This window comes from Protopterus annectens, chromosome 5.part1 (genome assembly GCF_019279795.1).
Source record: "Protopterus annectens isolate FY-2018-M chromosome 5.part1, PAN1.0, whole genome shotgun sequence".
Taxonomy (NCBI): Eukaryota; Metazoa; Chordata; order Ceratodontiformes; family Protopteridae; genus Protopterus; species Protopterus annectens.
Window position 1 is genome coordinate 516,774,384 of NC_056736.1, and position 14,262 is coordinate 516,788,645.

The following is a 14,262-nucleotide window of genomic DNA, read 5'->3' on the forward strand; positions in this document are numbered from 1 at the left end:
ATTTAGCAGCTTGGTTTTGAATGTTTAACAAGTACTGCTTTGAGTACCTGATAGCAAAAAGTAACAGACAAATATATGCAAGATTGCAGATGTCATTACAGTTTATGGGGAAGCAACAACATTGTCATCATTTGACAGGCACTATTCTGTGATACCAAAGTGTGCAAATGTACTTGTAAAAAGATGATAATGGGGAAATGGCATACAGTAACACAGTCTTAATTGTTTCCAAGCACCGTGCAATGGTATCTTATAATGAAAACTTCTAGCTGTTTATAAGCAGGAGAAATATTTCACATCCTTTTACAGCTTCTAAAGATTTCATATGTGTATTGTTTAATAGGAGAAGCACATATAACAACAAGGTTTTCATTATTTGACATTTCTAGTTTGCAATATCTGATCATGAAAAGTAACAGACAAATATAAACAAGAGGACTTTTTCACTTTATTTTACTTTTGCAAATACCATGGTGTCATTTGAATTTGTATGTGGGAACTCCCTATTCTTGCTTTGGACTTCATGTTTATGCAAGGGAAATGTTTCATTTTTATTTTACCTCACTGTGGTATCATTTTATGCTCTGTTATAATATGGATGTCACAGTATGGTTGAAATCCTAAGCATCTGGAGTCTGTGGTAATACTTTGATGCAAATGTAGTTATGAGAAAGGATGATGTTAAATTGTCTATCTCGCCTTCATTCTTGCTGGTTGGGTTCGGAGCCGATCCTCGGCTCCGACTCGGCCATCTTCTAAAGCTCGAGAGCTACATACTGGCTCGAGGCCACCCCATATCCCATGATGCCTGGCGCTAGAAACCCAGATCTCATTTGCCGCTTCTGCTGCGAGGTTACTCTACTGGCTCAGGTCGTATAAAGTTTTTATATTGTCTTTTTTCTGTCATAAAACTAGTTAGTTTTAGAGTAGAAATTCTCGTTTAGATATATCCTTTGTATTGTAGTTGTTTTCGTATCTGAATCTTTGTCTTTTCCCCTCAGAAACTGTTTTTTATTTAGAGAGTTTCCCTTCCCACTTTCTCTTTCCTTTTCCTCCTAAGGTTTTCCGTTTAAGTTAGAGGATAAACCTTACCTCTAAAAGGTTTCCGTTTAAGTTAGAGGATAACCTTTTTTTCTCTCTATCTCATTTAAAAAAATAAAATAAAATAAATTCTTTTATTACCACTGTTAGTTTAGCTATAGTTAATTATAGTTGGTTGTTGTAGTGTAGTTTGGTTCTGGTAACTGTAGTGTATTTTTGTTGTGCTTAGTTACCTTAACCCTTTGGTGTGTGTGTTTTTCCTTGGTTTTTCTTTCAGGATGTCCAAGGATCCTAAGCCGTCTGGATTCAAGAAGTGTAACTCATGCTGTCAGAAGATGTCTCTTCTTGGGTTTATTGTCTGGGTGCCGTGCACCTGCAGGACTCTTGCTCGATTTGCCATGCCATGCATTCAGTCCAAGAGTCCTGCAGGAGTGCAAAAATAAGTTAATCCTTAGAGGTTTACTTAAACCTCAAGATTCACCGGCTAAGGCTCAGCTCGTGAAATCTTCCAGGCCACCTAAACCTTGGTCTCCCAGTTCGGAGCCGTCATTGGGTGAACCTGTACCTTCCATCTTGGCTCCGGCTGGAACCGATGCTCCTCCCTCCCAGTCAGCTCTGATACATTCTTTGGAGCCCTCTGAGAGTCGAAAAAGGTGTAGATCTCCTTCTCTGGAGTCGATACGCTCGGCTCCGAGATCACCTCTGCTCCAATCGGAGCGTAGTCATCGCTCATCCCACTCTTCTCGGTCCTCAAGACTTTTGGACCAGGACTTGGAAAGAGTGGTCAGTAGACTGTTAAAATCGCAGGCCCTAGCTAAAATGTTGTCCAGCCCCCCTCATCAAGGGTCTTCTCCGTCCATGTCTGCAGATATTCCTCCTCCTCCGACTCACCCTTTGAGCTCGGAGCCGGAGTTCGTTGGGGTTCGAGTCGTGGAACCGTCTGCTCCGATACCTTCTCCTTCTGTTCCGATCACTTCCCATGGTTCCATCCCTGGAGGGATTTGGGCGCCTGGACTCCCTTGTCGGCTCCGAGGGGGCGAGTGGCATCGGACCCTTGTCCGACCCCGCTCTCCCCCTCGGCGCTTCGGCTCAGGTGAGCTCAGCTCCCACATCAGCCTCGGAGCCATCCCCCTCGGTGCAGAGAGGGATTCTGATTTTTTCTGAACCGGACCCCTCTCTTCATTCTAGTAGGGATGCCTTCAAGGTGATGAGGAGTGTACTGGCCCATGAGTCAGTCCCACGATCAACCCCATCGGCTCCTCCCCCTATGGTGCCTGCGTCAGCCTCTGCCTCTCTTCCAGACCCCAAGCGTGGGGATCCAGCGCCCCCAGGACACCCCTTTGGGTGTATCTTCCTCTTCCGAGGCCTCCCCTGATCATTCAGAGGAGCCACCTCGTAAGAGGAAATGCAAGATAAAGCATGTTGACTCCCCTGAGTCTGTCACATCAGATACTGACTTAGAGGATTCGGAAGGGTCCCCGAGATCCCCCTCTGAAGATGTCTCCTTCTCAGACATCCTTGAGATGCTTAGGCAGAGGGAGAACTGGACTGCCCTAAGCCCTTCCGAGGATGAGTCTGTATTCCTGGACGCGTTTGGTGCCCGACCTTCCACCTCCTGGGTGTCTCCGCCTTTTGACCCACTGATGTCTGTGGTGGCTCGGAAGGCATGGTCAGCTCCAGACACAGTGGAACCGACCCCCAGAAGGCCAGCTAAATTCATTACTGCACCACAGGACAAGCAATTTTTGACCAAAGGTGTCCCCATTGATGTCATGGTGGTAGTGGCGGCCACAAAGAAGGAGTTGGCTGAAACTTCATCTGTCCATCCCCCTAATAAGGAGTCTAGGACGATGGACAGATGTGGGAAGTGGATGATTTCTTCAGCAACTTTTTCCATGAAGTCTCTGAATTACTTGTGCCACTTTACCTGTCTACAGAGGGATCTCCTTAAAGAGCTTGGAGATACCCTCCAAGATCCATCAGCTGAGGGGGCCCAGGCCAAGGTTGCCTCCCAGCTGGCGACTCTTAATTCAGTGGTGAACTCCTCCATGAGGCTCATTTCTTATGCAGCCGATGGTGCGAGTAGAGCTGCAGGCACAGGCGTCGCTCTAAGGAGACACGCTTGGATGCAGCTTTGTAACTTTGCAGAACCTTTCAGAGCGTCTTTCACCAACAACCCCTTTGATGGTTCCTCTCTCTTTGGATCACAGGTGAAGGACACCCTTACCAGGTGTGAGCAGGAAGGCAAGACTCTCTCTGCTGTAGGAGTCTGTTTTTCCACTCCTTCCAGACCATATCCCAAAGGTCAGAAGAGTGGAAAGATGTGGTTCCGGAAATCCCAGGGAGCCTTGCCGGACACACGTGGTGTGTTTCCCTCCAGGGGCAGAGGAGGAAACAATAACAGATGCCGCCCTCATGGCAGAGGGGTCCGCAAAACCAGGGCAGCAGAGAATCTTTCTCTGACAAGCCCTTCCAGCATCCCTGAAGGGTTGCCCGGCTGCCCACCTCTGGAGGCAGTCAGGGGAAGATTATCGCTGTACCCAATAGCCTGGCAAGACAACACAAGACAAATGGGTACAGTCCATTATATCCGGAGGCTACAGAATTCCCTTTGTTCGCGCTCCTTTCTTGTCGAACAAGTCCCTTCCAGATGTTCCACCTAATCTAAGGGATCAAGCAGTTCAGGAAGTTTCAAAACTGCTAAGAAAAAGGGCCATCCAGCAAGTCCCAGCAGACCAGCAAGGATCCGGAATTTGCTCAAGGTTCTTTCTGGTACCAAAAAAGACAGGGGACTGGAGACCCATTTTGGATCTCAGCAGACTAAACAGGTCTGTACAAAGAACGAAGTTTCGGATGGTCACGCTACAGTCCATTTTACCTTTCCTGGGTCAGGACAGTTGGATGTGCTCCATAGATCTTCAGGATGCGTACTATCACATCAAAATGGACAGGCGCTCCAGAAGATTTCTGCGCTTCCGGCTGGGAGCCAGCCATTATCAGTTCAGAGCTCTGCCCTTTGGTCTCACCACAGCCCCCAGGGTGTTCACCAAATGTATGGCAGTAGTTACCGCTCACCTGAGACTGCAAGGATTCCAGGTGTTTCCGTATCTAGACGACTGGCTCCTCACTGCTACCACCAGGCATCACCTTCTGCAAGCCAGAGACTATACTATCCAGACATGTTCCAGACTAGGTATCACTATAAATTTTGAAAAATCTGCTTTGTCGCCTTGTCAGTCTATCACGTTTATAGGCGCAAACGTAAATACAAAAGACAGGTCAGCCAGCCTTCCACCAGACACGGTGTTAGTCATTCGGCGGCATGTCCAGGTCTTGTTAGAATGCAAGAGAATTCAAGCCAGGTTCGTCCTCCAAACCCTGGGTCTCATGGCAGCAGCAATCATACTCGTCCCTCTGGCACGTTTTCACATGAGGATCCTCCAATGGCTTCTTTTCACCCAATGGTCCTTCCAGCAGCTTCTCATGTCTCACATGATTATCATCACAGAAGCGTGCAAAAAGCACCTTATGTGGTGGATGGTCTCATCAGTGCCCCTGGGCAGACCATTTGTACTTCCCCCTCCAGTTGCTACGGTGACCACGGATGCCTCCCTGATCGGGTGGGGGGTGGGCATTATCAAGGCAGAACAGTCCAGGGTACCTGGCAACCTCAAGAGTACCATCTGCACATAGACGTCTTGGAGATGAGGGCCATGCTTTTAGCGTTGCAAGCTCTTCAGGACTCTCTTCCTACCGGGACAATTGCAATTCAATCGGACAATGTCAGTTGTGTGGTACATCAACAAGCAGGGCGGAACCAGGTCCTACCCCCTATGTCGAGAAGCACTCAGACTCTGGCAGTGGGCGATCTCTTCCCAACGGTTTCTGACCGCAATGCATATCCCTGTGAAATCCAACGTCATAGCAGACAGGCTAAGCAGAACTATTCTCATACCTCACGAGTGGTCTCTGACTCAAGTAGTAGCGGACCAAATCTCCCGCAAATGGGGGCAACCTTGCTGCGACCTCTTTGCCACCCCCTTCAGCAGCAAGTGCAGCAACTTCTTCTCTCTCCTTCCACATCCAGAGCTTTCCCCCAGAGACGCTCTAGTCCACGATTCGCCTCAGGGACTTCTGTTCGCATTCCCCCCTTTTCCCCTAATTCCCAAGCTGATACAGAAAGCTACTGTGTTGGGTTGCAGAATGATCCTCATTGCCCCGTACTGGCCTCGACAAATATGGTTTCTGTTCCTTCTTCATTATCTTATCGAGCAGCCTTGGACTCTGGACCCAGCTCCAGACCTCCTGATCAATCAATCGGGCGGGCTGCATCATTCCCTACAATGTCAAGCTCACGGCTTGGTTGCTCCACTTCCAACCCTAGCCAGGCTTCCTGATATCTCCCAGTCGGTGCGTGAAATCATTTTATCATCGCACAAGTCTACCACTGGAAAAACGTACGCTAGTAAGTGGAAACGTTTTTCTTCCTGGGCAGAGACTTAGAGTATAGACCCCTTTTCAGCCCCTGTTCACCACATCCTGGAATTTCTTGCAAAGCTCTTTCATACCGGGTCCGCTTCCGCTACAATTAGAGTGCAGTTAGTCGCACTTTCAAATTTTCACATAGCTTTGTAAGATCTTCCTCAAAGGAACCATTCTGCTCAGGCCCCCGGTTAGAGATCCTCCACCCCCGTGGAATCTGAATTTGATTCTAGCCTCTCTAATTTTGCCCCCTTTGAACCTGCAGCTTCCTGTTCTTTGAAGTTTTTATCTTGGAAAACACTTTTTCTGGTAGCAATTACTTCAGCAAGAAGAGTTTCTGAACTGCAGGCTCTTTGTATCCGTCCCCCGTACCTAGTGTTCCACAAAGACAGGGTTGCTCTTAGGACTAATCCTTCCTTCCTTCCTAAGGTCTCTTCTGAGAATAACTTGAATCAGTCCATTGACCTTCCTGTGTTTTTACCCAACCATTCCAACAGGGGAGAATATAAGTTACATCATTTAGATGTTCACAGGCAACTGCGCTTTTATTTGCATAGGACTAAGGACTTCAGAAAATTGGATCAGCTTTTCCTCTCTTATGCAGAGGGCAAACAAGGCCTACCAGTATCAAAAGTAACTTTATCTAGGTGGCTGACTTCTATCATCACCTTTATCTATCAGCTGAGGAATAAAGAATTGCCTGTTAAACCAAAAGGTCACTCCACCAGAGCATTAGCCACTTCTGTTGCGTCGTTTCAGGCTAGGCTGCCCATGGAATCTATTTGTGCAGCGGCCATGTGGGCAAACCCTCATACTTTCATCTCTCATTATAAGTTGGACGTGGTTTCCAGGAGCAGAGCTGATTTTGGTTCCACTGTTCTGAAGAGTCAGTTCCACTGAGCCACCCAGGATATTAGGTGCTAGGGACGCTGTCCCAACCAGCAAGAATGAAGGCGAGATAGACAACTTAAACATAAAGAAGTTATGTACCTACCATAACATTCCATGTTAGTTGTCTCCTCTCGCCTTCTTTCTTGCGTCCCACCCTCCATCCCCCTATCCTACTAGACCGAGAAGAGTTTCTCTATGGATTTACACTGGCTGAGCCTTCTCTGGCTATCCCACTCTACCTGGTAGTCTCTATAGTTGGGCTTATGTATGATAGAATAGGATTCCTTCATTATTTTGTCTGCTATTAGTCTTACCAAACGAGATCTGGGTTTCTAGCACCAGGCATCATGGGATATGGGGAGGCCTCGAGCCAGTATGTAGCTCTCGAGCTTTAGAAGATGGCCAAGTCGGAGCCGAGGATCGGCTCCGAACCCAACCAGCAAGAAAGAAGGCGAGAGGAGACAACTAACATGGAATGTTATGGTAGGTACATAACTTCTTTTTCTTGCAGAAGCTTTGTAATCATTACAGTCTTGATTCTTTGACAAGCACTGTTGTCTGATAGCTGGTCATGATTAATAGACAAATACATTCAGCATGCATATTTAATTTTATTTTGTACTGTTATCATTCAAGGATAAGAAAAATGCAATATCTAGAGGCTATTTTGGTTATATGTCACATATGCACTTGTAAGTAGAATATTACAGTTTATTTTCCACGATTGCGAATCCAGTGTGCATTGTTTTTCAAAATGCCACCTAATGCAACAGTACCAGTGGTCTGTAAACCAGTATTCAGCACTGACAAGTTAATTTGTCTGTAATGGTGCTTATACTGTGACTAATATGCACTTCATAGAGAGGATATTAAGTTATTAGTAATGCCTTTGTCTACAGGCCCTATCCATAAATTAACTTTGCTATTAGGGATAACTTTGTTAAATAAATTTGCAAACTGATAAATGCCAACATTAATAAATAAAAGTTAACATGCTACTATGTGATGAGCAGAACTACGCAGTTACTTGAGACTATGGTTCTTGTTAAGTAGTACTCAACTGCTATAAAGATAGATTTTAAATGCATGAAACAAACTTTTGTTTTCACAGAAAAAACATCGCTTGCACACTTTTGTATGTGTGAAAACAAAATTTCACTTTTAGCATTTAAAAAAAAAAAATAATTTTAAAGTGTGCTTCCGAACACAGAACACAAAATGTGCAGAGTCATATTTAAAACATTAAAATTAAGTGGCGGGCAGGAGGCACTTGTCACTTTGGGTTCCAGCTCTGATTATGGTGGATTTGGGTGAGTATGTAACTGTAATTGCCAAACTGTTTAACCAATATATTTTTTACCAAATAGTACAGAAGTTAAGAAAACTACTTGCTTTTTGGGGGTGGGGTGGGGTGGAAAAAAGTATATTCCAAATTATGTGGCTTTCCAGTTTATTATGGTTCAAAACTAGCAATTGTGTTCCTTCCTCTGAATTCTATAAAATCAATTTGTACATCTTGGGCTAAATAAATATGATATGACTTGACATGTTTTTTGAGCATGTGGGTTGTATATGTGCAACCTAACTAATGGTTAGACACACCTTAAGATTTTTTGGGTCCCCCTGGGGTAACATGCAGAAGCTCCATTTCAAGAGGCTAGGTCTTTCCTACTGCTTCCCCAGTGGTAATACATTCATAACTAGTGTGAAAGCACTAAGAATAGATACTTTCAGAAGGGTCAAATGAGCGAAGGCCTTTATTCTCACTCTAGGCTTGTCTCTAGGTCTCTTCTTCATAGCAAGTAATTACTTAGAAACAGTTTTGACTCCTTCTACAGTTTTTCTTCCTATCTCTTTGGGGTAGGAGTCATGAATATTGTGCCCCATGGAGTAGGGCTGGCCCTGTGTGATTTATAAAGTTTGCTTCATGGCAGGATAAACATCTTGCGTCACTGCGTAGCTATAGTCTTGTACTCAGTCTGACCCCCTTGTATAGACATGGTCCTTTATTTAGGATGCAAATGTATTTCCCTCAGGACTACATGCAGTTCACAAACACCACACCAGCTGCATACAAGCTAGTCCAAACAGGTAACTTACAGGAATAGAACCTACAGACAGTGTAATGTTTGTGATCACACTTATCCAGCTTTCCTGCTGATGTGCTGCTTAGCTTAAAACAATGAGTAGCAATATCTATGTCAAAAAAACTCCTACAAGTCAGAGTCTCCTTTGGTGTAGGCTGACTTGCCACCACAGCTGTACTATCCCTGCTGAAACACAAACAGATACCTTCATTTCAGTATTATGCTAAATTATTTTTGCTTTGCATATATGACACATTAAACAGATAACTGTATGAATAAGAATTCACCGGTGCAGGAAGGGAGTAGTTGATGTGCCAGTGACCCTCCCTGCCACAGACGCGTAGCAATGTTTTACCATGTATGCAGTGCAGGAAGAGGAGTTGATATGCCCCTGACTCTCCCTGCCACACACACATTTAGCAGGTGTCCATATCAGGTGTAGTAGTAGCCGCTACATAATGCTGTAACTACTGCACTGTAGGTACCTGACAGCTTTGTGAAACAAGGAGTACCAGCTGGGTGGAGCAGCAACTTTCTACTTACTGACCCCAACAATGCACACACACTCTAGAAAAACAGCTGTAGGGTTTTGTTAGCATTACTTACTACAGTCTACCTAACGTGATATTGTAGGCACACCTGTTCTCAGTACAGTAGTGTATCTGTACTTAGTATACCCTCATTATGATTTATGCATATTAATTGCAGGTAGGCACACCTGTTCTCAGTACAGTAGTGTCTGTACTTGGTGTACCATCATTATGATTTATGCATATTAATTGCAGGTAGGCACACCTGTTCTCAGTACAGTAGTGTGTTTGTACTTAGTATACCATCATTATGATTTATGCATATTGACTACAGTAATGGCAGGACCATATATGTGGTGAGCAAGTGCCTTTTATAAGACTGCAGATTGTGTTCGTGAAAATGAGTGCCCATTATTTTGTACTCCAGCGTCTAACTTAGATGGCCATCACCTTTCACCAGTGGGCTCTTTCCTTACTATATAGTGATCACTGCTTGGCTATGTTAAGTGACCCTATCGCTTACCTTTTTGTATGCAACCACAGGTGATTATTGTCCTGGGTGGTTGACCATAATCAGATTTTGCAGCTGCAGCCAAGTGGAAGAGATCAGCATTGTGGAGCAAAAATGCAGTATATTCCATTAAACAAATGGCACTGTTACAAGACTAGTGGTTTCTACCATTTGAATTTGGAACATTTGAGGCTTGTTTATGTTTTGCAGATTTATTTATTTATATTTTATATATTAAGATAAAAACTAGTGACCTCACTTATCTTTTAAAAGGAGGCTGAATGTAAAGTACTTTGTCTGAAGAAGTTCCTGTATTAATGTGTTAAGGGACAACAGTGCTTACGTTTTGAATTTGGGTTAAACTTGCCGAGTTCAAAGGTGGATTCATCTCTGCTGCATTAAGTTTGTATTTGGATTATGCTTTTGCCTGCTGCACTACACCTGGTGTGAGCTTTTCTGTGGATTTACTGGTTCTTTGTTTTTACTTTCAACTTGCAAGAAGTGTCCAGATGTGGTGCAAGAAAAGGAAGAATACAGAATTTGTAAATGGAATTATTAGAGAAATGTGTAGTAAGGGCGGCAGAGAAGCTAAGCGATGTAGTGATTCAACGCGGAAGACAGAGTAGCAGCAGATCCCCTAAACTAATGCATCAAACTGTATGATATTGATATCACAAGTCAATGCCCAGAGTACAGATCCAAATTGTGAAATAGCCCCTACAGTGGGACTTCACAGCTGTACAATGAACACTGACATTAATTACTATGCAGCTTATGAAAGCAGATATTTTCCCATTATGGAAGCTCAGAAAAAATTGTTGTGATAAGCAGAACTGTTTTCCAGCTTTCATAATAATTAATCATTAAAGGTTTAAATTCATGAAGTGGGGATTTCCTTGTTTTTTCTTGGCATTCCTAAACCAAGCAGAATAGAGCAGTTTCCTAAACCAAGAAGAACTGAACAGTTTCCAGTAGTAATCATTCCAACATGCTAAAATGCAGGTGTATCAGCAAGACTTGGAATTTTAGCTTTTGCTCATATTGTCTCACTTTTATAGATTAACTGTTATAACAAATTATATGACTATTTTAAACTGGTTATTTACTTAAATCTATTTTATAGCTAGCAGTAGCAACCATCTAAGATGTTTAACAGGTGTGGAAAAGGTCTAACATAGTCGGACTGCTGAAAAGTGTCAACACTGTGACAGTTAATGTCCATTCTGGACAAAGCCTCATTCTGAATTCAACTCGCATATATAGCACGTCTGAGAACAATGAATGATTATTCTAAATGCAAATTTTTAAATACAGAATATCATTACATTTATGTTACTTAATGCACAGGCATGTTTGGTTTGGTTGCCAACTACAGTGTCACTGCAGAGGTCAAAAACAAAATGGAGGTTAGTTATTATGGATGTTGATGCTATACTGTAAAGACTCATTACACTTCCTTTATGTTAATAGCTTAATTTTAGGCATCTCTCTCTCTGAACTCATGGTGATTGCACTGCAATTCATCTTTACTGCATATTTTTTTTTTTTCATTTTGTTAATCTATTACTATTCTGTTTTTTTATTCTGCATCAGTAATAGTCAATTATTGAAACTGAAAAGTGACTAGGTAACACTACATTATTGCTGCTCAGGAGTCACTGTGGGGTTTTCACCGACTCCACAGTGGGTACTTATGAGGGTACTTGCGTATTATCGCAACCAGATTTTCGCGGTAGTAGTGGTTGCTTCCCAACATTAAAATCTGACCGTTTATGTTGTAATCAAGCCGTACAATTTGTTTTCTTTCACACTTACAGTTGTACTGCGGGGTTATCAGTAAAAATTAAAAACTACATTTGGCTGTTTATGTATGCACTTCCCCGGCAGCATTTTATGTGAAACCTATCTTGCCCATGCAAAACACTATATCTGGAGTAGGGACTTCATTTGTCAGCAACCTGTGGGTCTTGGATCCGTTATCGGATCCGAGCCGGCAACTATTTATACAGCTATGGATCCGAGCTCCTAGCTCCTCCCCTCAGCAATAATCCCCTGCCAACCCCAAATGACCCCAGATCTAGTTTGCCTCTAGAGTGTGTCAGCTGGATTTTGAGCTCCTGGCAATTATTAAGATAAGTGTTCCCTTTTTATTTCTTTAGCCTTTTTTTCTGTCAGTTAATTAGTGTGTGTGTGTATTAGGCTTCCCTTTAGTCTGTTAATTTTTAAATTTTTAGTATTTACCCTCCCCTAGCTGGTCGTTAGTGTGATTGTGTGTGCTTGCGTTTGGGGCCTTGTGTGTTTGTGTAGTGTTACTTAGTTTTGGGATATGTCAGAGGCCCCAAAGCCTATTTTCTCTAAATGCACTGAGTGTGGCCATAAGCTCTCTCCGGCGGATGGCCACACTCGGTATGTTTGGTTCCTTGGGGTTGAACACCTTTCCTCGGGATGCACGATTTGTGCAGGGTTCAACCCCAGGGCACTGAAAGAGCTGAGGTCGAAGCTGGTCCTGGCGGGACTTTTGCCCCTGGAGTCAGCTTCGGCCTCCGCTACTCCCGTGGCACCTCTTCAGCCTGTGGTGGTGGCCACTCCTGCCCCCCTTCCTCTGGCCGGGATTCAAACTCCCATTAAAGCGCCGGAGGACAGGGAGGCCAGGAGGGAGACACGGAGGGAGAAGCACCACAAGCGGCGGGCCGAGGCCTCCGCTTCGGCCCCCCCAGCTAAGCGGGCTTCTCCCTCCATGGCTTCCAGGTCTCCTCCTCAGCTCCGAACACCTTGTTTCTCCCCGGGACCTGAGGAGGAGGAGACCCGATCTCCGAGGTCATCGAGGCGGCACTCCAGGCCTGCCTCGGTGGCCTCGTCGAGATCCACGTACAGCCTGTCTGATGCAGACTTGGACCGGATGATGAGAAGGTTCATCCAGGCCCAGCTGCAGATGGGAGTGCTCCTGCCTCCCCCCCCCCCTTCGGGGGGGAGCTCGACACCCTTTTTTTCTCCGATAGCTCCTTCTCCGACCCGCTTTCCGGGTTCAGAGAGCTTGGAGCCGGGCAGCGTTGGAGCCGGGGGTGGATCGGCGCAGACAGTACTGGGTACTTCGGATCCGACCCTACCCTCGTGTCTGTCGGTTCCATCATCGGATCCAACCTCTCGAAGCCGTGGCTGTGCCTTCGGCTCCGTCCAGGTCGGAGCACACTGGTCCCTCTGATCCGATGGTCTCTGTGCCGGTTCCGATCCCTTCATCGGATCCGAGTGGGAGTCGGCTCTCGGAGCCCAGGGAGAGCGGCTCCCCCTCGGCCTTCGATGTAGTGGAGAGGGCTCTGTCGAGAGCATCCAGAACTCCAGCCCTTGTCTCTGCTCCGCCCTGCACTCCCTCTCTGCTGGGTCAGGCTTCCATCACCCGGCCACAGGGACAGCCTGCTTCAATGTCCCAGGTTGTTCCTTTGGAACAGGACATTGCTGGTGAGACCTCCTCGGACAGCCCCCCCGAGGAAGTGCCTCGCAAGCATAAGTGTAAGAGGAGGCACGTGGACTCCCCCGAATCCTTAACAGAGGACACGGACTTGGATGAAGGGGAAGGCTCCCCAAGGTCACCTCCCTGAGGATGTCTCCTTTGGAGACATCATGGAAATGCTCAGGCTCGGGGGGGGGGGGGGTCTGCCCCCAAGGCTTCGACGAGTCCGTGTTCCTGGAGGCATTTGAAGCAGGCCCGTCTACCTCTTGGGTGTCCCGTCCGGCCGACCCCCTGGTGGACCTTGTGACCACCAGGGCGTGGAAGGAGCCGGACACTGTGGAGCCAATCCCTAAGCGCCCGGATAGGATTTTGAGCCCCCCCGCAGACCGGCCCCACTGGAGCAAGGGTCCCCCTGTAGATGCCATGTTGATGGCGGCAGCCACTAAGAGGGAACTAGCTCAGGAGAGCCCCTCGGTCCATCCTCCGAGCAAGGAGTCCCGCTCGATGGATCGCCTTGGGAAGCGGGTATTCAGTTCAGCGACCTTCTCAGTAAGATCTCTGAACTACATGGCACATGTCATCAGGATGCAGCGGGATCTTATTAAAGAATACGCTGCTTCCCCCCCCCCGGAGTCCATGTCGGCGGAGGACAAGCAATTGTACTCCACTCGTATGGCCACTCTGAGATCTATTTCTAATACCTCTATGCGGCTGTTGTCTCACGCCACTGAGGGAGCCGCTAGAGTTAGCAGAGCAGGCCTAGTTATGAGACGCCAGGCCTGGCTCCGACATTGTGACTTCACAGAGCCCTTCAAGGCATCCTTTGCGAATGCCCCCTTTGATGGTTCTGCTTTGTTTGGCAGGACCGTTCGCGAGACACTTGTCCAGAGCGAGAAGGACAGGAAGACGTTGTCTGCTGTCGGAGTCCGCTTCTCTGCTCCCCAGAGGTCCTTCTCCAAGAACAAAAAGGGACAGAAGATGATGTGGTTCCGGAAATCGCAACATTCCCAACCTGCTCTGGACAACCAGTCCTTCCGTGGCAGAGGAGGACAGGGAGGATGCCGCCCTAGAGGCAGAGGGGCCCCGAGAAATTTTGGGTCCATAGAATCCTTCTCTGATCGGCCCACGCAACAGCCCTGAAGGGTTGCCCGACTGCTCCACTCTGGAGGCAGTCGGGGGGCACTTCTCGAGGCATCTGGTAGCATGGGGAGTCCATCACATCAGACCGCTGGGTGCTTCGGATTATATCGAGAGGTTACAAAATCCCTATGC

General features: G+C 46.3%; 1 protein-coding gene across 3 annotated transcripts in view; it reads left to right on the top strand.

Moving 5' to 3' along the window:
* The window catches only part of HLCS (holocarboxylase synthetase), a 1,599,326-nt gene that overhangs the window by 1,099,958 nt on the left and 485,106 nt on the right, over positions 1–14,262 (top strand). The window lies entirely within an intron of this gene.